Raw genomic sequence first — 8,088 nt, 5'->3', positions numbered from 1 at the left:
AAGAGAGTGACCGCTCTTTGGAAATTCAGCCAGGTGTTTTTAGAGTAGCTCTCGCTGGGGTATTTAAACATCAGTGCTAAACATCCATTAGGAACGTCTTCCGGAGCTCTTAAGTCATTTAGATTGGTGCAGAAATCTTCATCATCACTGTCCAAATCTTCCTGGAAAGTGGGTGTATGGTGAAAGTGGAGCCGCAGCAGGGCAGCTGCTCACCACAGCTCCCTTGCTCCGGCAGCTATTGCCGTGTTGCATACTGCTGGAACTTCGCCAGCCCCAGTCTGAGATATTTTCTGGAGTGCCCTAATTTCAGAGACAACTCAGGAAAAGCTTCAGTTACATTAGTTAACTGAGATTGCTAATGTTCTCTCAAGACAAGAGCAGCACTGATGATCAGCATTGTCAAGAGAGAGTTACCATGGCTCAATTTGTTAAGCTTTTTGGCCATTTACAAACAGTTCCTGCAGAAAAGAAAAAAAAAAAAGGGGGCTGATGTTGATGTATGCTCTTTTTTTTTCACATCTAACCACGTCATTAATTTGTTCTCTATGGCTGATATCTAGAGAGAGAATTCAATTTAATTTGGCAGTAAAAGAGCTTGATGTAATGCTATCTGCATAGTACTGGGAGGTTCTGCCTTTGTGTCAGTCACCCTCCTCTCCACACGTTTCTGGGAGGGTGGAATTTGATCTAACGACAAAAACGATTAAACTTATATGAATATATATAAATGCAGAAGGTTCTGACAGGCGCTACACTGAGGTGTACTGGGTATGCCCCGAGGAGCCCCTTCACCAAGCCTTCCCCGTACAGGTAACTACGTGCAGCGGGAGAGGAGCCACCAAGCACAGCCGCCAGCCCAGCAGCCGCAGCTAGCCCAGCGCGCTCGGGGCCTCGTCCCTCACCCCTCAGCCCGCTCCGGGCCACGAGGCGGGTGGCAGCCTCGGACAAAGCAAGGGCTTTCCCCCCCGGGGCCGACCGGAGCCGACCGGAGCCACCTCCGCCCACAGGCTCCCCGGGCTTCCAAACTCGCAGGGCCGGGGCCAGCAGATGGGCCCAAGGCAGCAGAACGTGCCCGGGGAGCAGCGGGGGCGACGCGGGCGCGGGACGCGGGCCGCCCGGTAGGCCCGGCGTTTGGCCGTTGCTATGGGAACGCGCGCGGGCCGCTCGCCCCCGCCCCGCCTCTCCGGCGCGCGGGCGGCGGGGCAGGCCCTCTCGCGAGAGCTGCGGCGGGCGGAGCGGAGCGGAGAGGAGCGGGTGGCGGGGTGAGCTCATCCCGGGCGCGGAGCGCAGCTGAGCAGCGCGGAGGGCGAGCCGTCGGCTGCTGCCGCGGCAACTTTCTTGGGTGAGTTGCGGGCGAGAGCGAACGGCGGGCTCGGCGCCGACCCCCTCCCGTGGAGCCGGGCGCGGAGCGAGGGGGCGCGCGGGGGGAGCGCGCCCAGCCCCGGGGTCGGCTCGCGGCTCCGCACCCGGGGAGGGCACGCAGCCCGGCGGGAACGAGGGGCGGCTGCGCTCCGCGGAGAGCCGCTCCCGGCGCGAGGTCCGCATGCGGGACTCGGTCAGTAACTTGTCCGCTCGGCGCCGCGAGTTGTACTTCTTTTTTTTTCTTCTTTTTTTCCCCTCGGCTCTTTTTCCCTATAGCCGGCCGGGCACGTAGCGGCGTTGGTGCTGCCCGGTGCCGGCAGCACGGCGCTGGGAGGCGCGGCGGTGCGGAGCGCGTGGGAGCAGCCCGGGCCGCGCCGCGGGCAGAGGTGCGCGAGGCGGGAGCAGGGCTGCCCCCCTCGGCCGTGAGTCTCCGCTCTTCCCCCGTGTTGTCCTTCGTGCGATCTCGTCCCGTGCTGCATTTAAAAATAACTGCGTTATGTGCACCGGGTAACTGCGATGCAGCCTCGGCTCGCTTAATGAGGAACGCACCCCGCTCGTGTCTGCGAAGCAGCGACGCAAAATGGGAATTGCTCAACTTGAGCGAAGATCTCCTTGTGTAACCTTGGCTACACCGCCTGCACGTTTCGGCTGCGGGAGGCACGGCTTCGCCCGGGGAGGAATACTGAGGTGGTTCTGGGGACAATGCTGCCGACAGATTGGCTTTTTAAACCTCGCCGGTGTGTAAAATCTCTCGGCGGTGCCGTGCTGCCGAGCCCGGTGCTGCACGCCGAGTGGGGGCACCTGCACGCTGCAGCCCCTGCCTGCTGCACGGCCACGGCGGCGGGGCCGCGCTTGGCACCTCCTCCAGACAGCAAACCTTCGTGCTGGAATTCTGATCTTCTTAACTGCGTTAATTAATTCTCGCTAACTATAGGAATTAAGCAATTAGCCTCCCTAAATCTAAGGCGTAAATCAGTTTTATGGAAGGAAAAATGTTTTTTTTTTTTCTTTTTTTAAAAAACGCTCCCTATCTGTAGTGATGGTTGTTGCCACTGGAAGCACTAACTGGGTAATATGCACCTGTACGCCTCTGATGGAGAGTTTGGTTGCTTCTTTGCTGGGTGCGAATGGCTGGGCTGGCCTCTGTTTGCATTTGGCTGGAGCAGGGAGCCGAAGGTGAAGGGAGCGAGGTGGGATCTTTTGTGACGGCTGCAATCACCAGGAGAGATCTGTGAATTGTGCTTTGCTGTTACAGCTGTCCTGCCTCAGGCCGTTGGGTGTCACTCCGGCTGTTAATCCAGAAAGGCTGTGGGAACTAACCAGTCATTCTTTTACTTGTGAAAACACGTGTGTTCAGTTCAGGTGAAGTTGAAGTTTCATGATTGTATGCTTTATGTAAATATGATGTCTTTTTATGATTGATTTTTGTTTATAAGTAACTAGAAACAGAAGATTTTTTTTTTTTTCCTCCCTGATTTTAATAGGGTTTATTTATGGTCAGTTGATTAAAAGCTGCGCACTTAGTTACTCAGCAGTGTATTAAGAAGGTGTTACTGATGCTAATAAAATGTTGGTACTTGGGATAGGTGCCTTTTGCTCTCAGTTGTGGTTCATTGAGCCATGAGGTCAGGAACAAGGTAGGACGTCATCTGCGGCTGTGTGTGGGACTTGCAAAGTGCTGGCTGGAGGGCTGCAGGTGTAGGGGTGGGCAGCAGCACAGAACCGGGAGGATGGGGCTGCAGCTGGGAATGTGTAATCCACCCATTATTTTTTCTGTGATCATATGTATTATTGTCATTTCACTCCTGCATTCTAGCTTTGAAGAATTCTCATTTTTCTCAGAAATTTTCTTTAAGATTTGGGATTCACTTCTGGATAGCTGTTTTAATAGCCATGTCCGAGTGTGGCTTCTTCTGAGTGTTTTGTTTGTTTGTTTTTCTCCCTTCAGGTTTTCAAGGAGATGTTTTATCACACAGCATTCTGTTGCTGCCTCAGGAACTTTTAGTTCTCTTGTAACTCTTCTTGTCCTCTCAGTTTTGTTAGTGTATGTATCCCTTAGATTTTCTATTGGAACTTCTGTTTTGTCATATGTCGTTTTGTTGAGAAGTTTCCCCCATGTCTGTATTTTAACCCCTTGCTGTGGAGGCTGCTGCTGGGCTGAAATCCCAGCTGCCTTCTGTGCTGAGCAGGCAGAGCTGCTGCCCTCATCTGAATTTCAGCCACAAGATTCTCTTCCTAGTGCTGACACTTTTAGAGTTCTAAACTTATTGACCCTGTGGGTCAGCCTGTTGGGAAATTATTGGGATCTGTTGTTTCCTTAGCTTTCGTAGCTTCATTCGTTCCTCAGCAGCTCCTTTAATTAGGTCGATAAGGTATTATTTCATTGTCTATTAGTAACTTCTTGCATCTTTGCTTTGTTCAGTTCATTGTTCATCTCATGTATTTTTGCTTTTTTGCTTTCTTCTCTCTTGTAGGATTTTGTTCTTGTTGTTATGTGGGCTGAAGTTCCGCCCGCCTGATGTAAGGTTGCTTTCTGTCTTGCTCCTTGGTGGTGGGGTGGAATCACATTTACATCATCTCTAAAAAATCTTAATGCTTTTTTTTTTTTTTTTTTTTTCTTGGAGGGGGGATTCTGAAACACTCTGGTTGAACTTGTTAATAAGTTACAGCAGAAATGTGGCACTGGTGACTGCAGTCACTGATTGATCAGTATATACAAATATATTGTAAAATGTGCTAGGTCAGGCCTTTAACTTGTGCGGTATGTAGAATTAATCATGTGTTAATTATCTTGCTGTGAGTGAGGGTGAAATATATTCTGTTGTTCTGTTTTCTTTCCAGGGTGATGGGACTTCTGTGTATCCCTCTAAACAGTAACTTCCAAGCAGCCTGAGCTTTATGTTTTACTGAGTTTAGTGTTGGATTGAGGACCATCGAGTTGGGTGGTGCTCACAGTGGGATGCTGTGGCTCTCTGAGAGTTGAGACATTTTCTCCTTAATGGAAAGCAATTGGTGCTGAGATGGGAGCCTTACCAGCAGCGGAGGCAGTTAGCAGAGGGCACGGTTGCAAAGCTGCAGAGTATCGCCACTGGGGAGATGAATGACAATAATTTTGTGATTTTGACAGGCTCTGATTTCTTGATCAGCTGGCAGTGTAGGATGAAGATGATCTGTAGCATTTTCAGTGTTGCTTTAGTAGTAGTTGTGCACTCTGCACTCCAGGAAGTCCTCTAGGAGTTGCAGAAAGGTAACCTATTTCACTGTTTTTTGAACATGAATCCACAACTGAAATTGCTTTAGATGTCCATCTTCTAAGATGCAAAGTTATGTCCTTGTCTCAGTCTATTTTAAATCCTGTGGCACTGGTTTGCTGGGTGGATTGTTTGATTTGGGTTCGAGGACATGCCTTTTATGTTTAACGTAAATCCAGAGACCGAGCATTTACACGTCTTTGTTTTCTTTATGGAAGCATGCTTTAAAAAGCATGTCATTTGAATGTGGCAACATAACACCAGCTATCAGGACAATGGAAAGTGAATTGTGTCCTCACAGGGTATTCTTCAGTGCTGTCTGTGAGCTCCCGGTATGGAAGTGGGTCCTGTCTTGCAATCCCATGTTTGATTAATAGGATCAGCCTCAGTCAGCATTATGGAAAAGTACAGTGTTCAAGGAAGAGTTGCTGCAGAGAATGATGGTTAATGCTTCATCCTGAGAGACACCTGGAGGTTCTTGTTGATCTTAGTAATTTTCTTTGGGCTCGGACTCTATAGGAAGGCAGGAACGTTTCCTTCACGGGGATGTTTTTAACAATTAGCGAAGTGTTTCTGAAGACCAGGTTTAGTTCAGAAGTTGTCAAAATTTAAATAAGCTGCTGACATACAGGATCCAGTTGTTCATAAAGTCAGATTGTTCATGATTCCTCATGATTTTCCTCCACTGCTCAAAAGCCTCCTGGTGGTGTTTATTCCAGTGTTGTTGTTTACCTCATGAAGTAACACCTTTTTACCTTGACACACAGGTATTTCCAGCTGGCTGCTACTGCTGTTGGGAAACAGGTGTGCTGGTGTTGAACTTGTACCGTTATCATAGTGAAATCCTTTCATGTTAATCTGTAACCGAAGGTGTTACAACGGATTAAAAACCTCAACTAGTCAGAATTAGCAGAGCACAATCTTATTCCAGTCTGCTGTATAGCGCAGGTCACAAGTTGAGCATAATTTAGAGAGAAGCTACCTGTTGCCTGCTTGATAGACACTGGCCAGTGTGACTCGTCCAGCTCTGCTGCTTGTTCACCTCTCTCTAGTGTCACTCTGCAGCCGGGGCTGGCCCCATGCTGCTGGGGCTCTGGGGTCCCCGAGTTGGGACTCCCCAGTGGTGAGATGATCACAGCACTATTGGCATCCATCATCCTTTGACTTTTGAGTTCGAATGGCAGGCTTATTGTATGCTGAAGGGAAATGAGATTAACACAGAACTTTTAGAAATAGCGTCAGATAGTATTTGTGAAATGACTGCAGTGGTTGCAGAACTTTCTGCACAGCAGTTGTCTGTGCCAACAGCTCTGATGTTTGCCTGAGGTGTTCTTGGTGGTGGCAATGCAAGCAGCTCTCTATGAGGAGTTAAATGTTTTTAAACACCTGCTGTTGTTGGTTTACCTAAACGTTGCATGGTCTCAGGAACTTTTTTTTTTTTTTTTTTTACTCTTGAGACAGTCTGAATTGAAATAATGTGAAATATTCAGTGCAGGCCCACAATGAGTGGGGTTTTACAGGAGATCATAGTTTTGTTTTACAACTTTTCTCCACGTTTTGTCTCAAAGAGTGCTTTTTTTTTTTTTCTCCCACTGATTTCTGAAGTGGCGCAAATTGATCGCTCAATCTTACTAAAGAGGCAAATGATTTGGCGTGGTAGAAGAAGCAGTGGTGCTAAGATCCCAGCTATAAACCATTGATACTTCAATAATTATAGCTAAGTCCCGCTGCTAAACCGGACATCCCCATCATGGATGGGATTTGTTGGTTTGGACCCTTATGGTTCTTAAGGGCTGGACCACATTTAGTGAGCTTTGGGGTGGAGAGTAGATTTTCTGGTTTAGCATCATTTCGAAGAAATCTAGTCTGGTTCAGTGCATACTGAAACAACCCCTATATGTTCTGAGTGGGCAGAGCCATGGGTGCCCTGGTACAGCATGGGGCCAAGGTTGGGCTGCTGCATCCTGCTGGGGTCTCACAGGCTGCTGTGTGTTGCTGGCTGCAGCGTCCAGCAGCAGTCAGCTGTGCTCTTGTACACACAGCCTAAACTGTCCTTAAAAATCAAGAACACACTTGCAACTTTTTTTTTTTTTTTTTTTTTTTTGACTAATGTGGAGCAGTTTTATGTCAGCATAGCAGGCCCAACTTGTTGGGAAGCAGAGCTGCCATTGGTGTGAGTTTATCTCAGTTTCCTGGTGCTGGCTATCAGGTTGCAAATTTGCACCTGGAAACTCGATTTCTTTTATCTGTGAACACTTAAGAAAGGCAGCTTATTTATTTATTTCCTGGCAGGAGGCAGCGTAAGAGGAAACTTATACTTACCTTCAACACTTGTCTTTTGGCAGGACCATAGCAAAACTTTGCTCTAGCTGAAGAAATTTTGTGGCAAAAGTGAGCCTTTTTTTTTTTTTTTTTTTGGTCACTGTACTCAAATGTCATGTGGCTTTGTCTGTGCTTTGAGGAGTGATGGTGGAGCAAAAGAAAAACTGCAGACTTAAATATGTTGCAAGCTCCAACCTGCTGGCTTTTTTGCTGTTACGCATGTCATAAATAGTTCAGAGATAAGAACTGTAGAAGATCTTTTTGTAGACAATGCTTTTCTTTTCACTTCCTGAATTACTGATCTTATTATTTAGTATTATCAGAACTAAAATGTTCAGCTCTATGCTGGGACTGTATTGTTGCATGCATCACATGAAGACAATGCCAGACCCCACCACCCCCGCCTTCCAGGGAGGCCTTCCCTGCTTCTGGGTGCAGTTGAGATTTCTGTCAATCTGTTGCTTGTTTGCCAATTGAAAAGGCTGAAGTTGGATTTCATGCTTTCAGTCCGTGCTGAAGCAATGCACAACCATGCAGAATAACGTTATGCTTTAACATTCTCATGTCTTTTAGATAATCTTATCTTTATGAATTGTGACACTGGCAATGATCTTTTACTTTGCAAATGTGTTTAACAGCTTGTTGCATGAATCATTGTAAAATAGTTCAGTCAGCTCTGTGGCATTGGCCATGCAATCTAAATGAAGAGTGAGACCTGACGCTTTCCCTCAGCTTTAGTTGAAGCAAACCTTTAGAAGTGAGAATAGAAAGGCCGTAGTCTTGTAAAAGCTACTTACTCAGTCTGTACTTTCCTCGAATGTTTTTCTTTGCTCTTTCCCTTCCTTTGCAGTGGTTGAAGAAGGCCATGCTGACAGGAAGCCCGTTGTCTCAACCTTCCACCTCCCCTGCTGATTTCTGCAGCACCTTGCGTGGCAGTCATTGACTTGTACTTCACTTAACTCAGGAAATTGCCATGGTGTCCCCAGTTTTGTATCATGTATGCTTTGCCGTACAGAAAGACTGTAAGGATGATCCTTGTTACGATGCCTCTGGTAAATACAGATGAAAGGAGAATATGAGCGTAATCTCAAAATATGCTCCTCATGCTGAATTGAAGAGGCCTTTGTGGGATTTTGAGTTCTGTGGGTTTTTA

At 47.5% G+C, this 8,088-nt stretch overlaps 1 protein-coding gene across 3 annotated transcripts in view; it reads left to right on the top strand.

Annotated features, from left to right (window-relative positions):
• Positions 1 to 1,188: 1,188 nt before the first annotated feature.
• SIPA1L1 (signal induced proliferation associated 1 like 1) overlaps positions 1,189 to 8,088 on the top strand; it is a 190,538-nt gene continuing 183,638 nt past the window's right edge. For all 3 annotated transcript variants that reach the window (XM_085224910.1, XM_085224911.1, XM_085224909.1), the window contains exon 1: positions 1,189 to 1,342. The gene's annotated coding sequence lies outside the window, so the exon portion shown is untranslated. The remainder of the gene's footprint in view (positions 1,343 to 8,088) is intronic.

This window comes from Meleagris gallopavo, chromosome 5 (assembly GCF_905368555.1).
Source record: "Meleagris gallopavo chromosome 5, MGAL_WU_HG_1.1, whole genome shotgun sequence".
Classification (NCBI taxonomy): domain Eukaryota; kingdom Metazoa; phylum Chordata; class Aves; order Galliformes; family Phasianidae; genus Meleagris; species Meleagris gallopavo.
The sequence above is the reverse complement of the archived record's forward strand: the minus strand, read 5'-3'. Positions and strand labels throughout refer to the sequence as shown.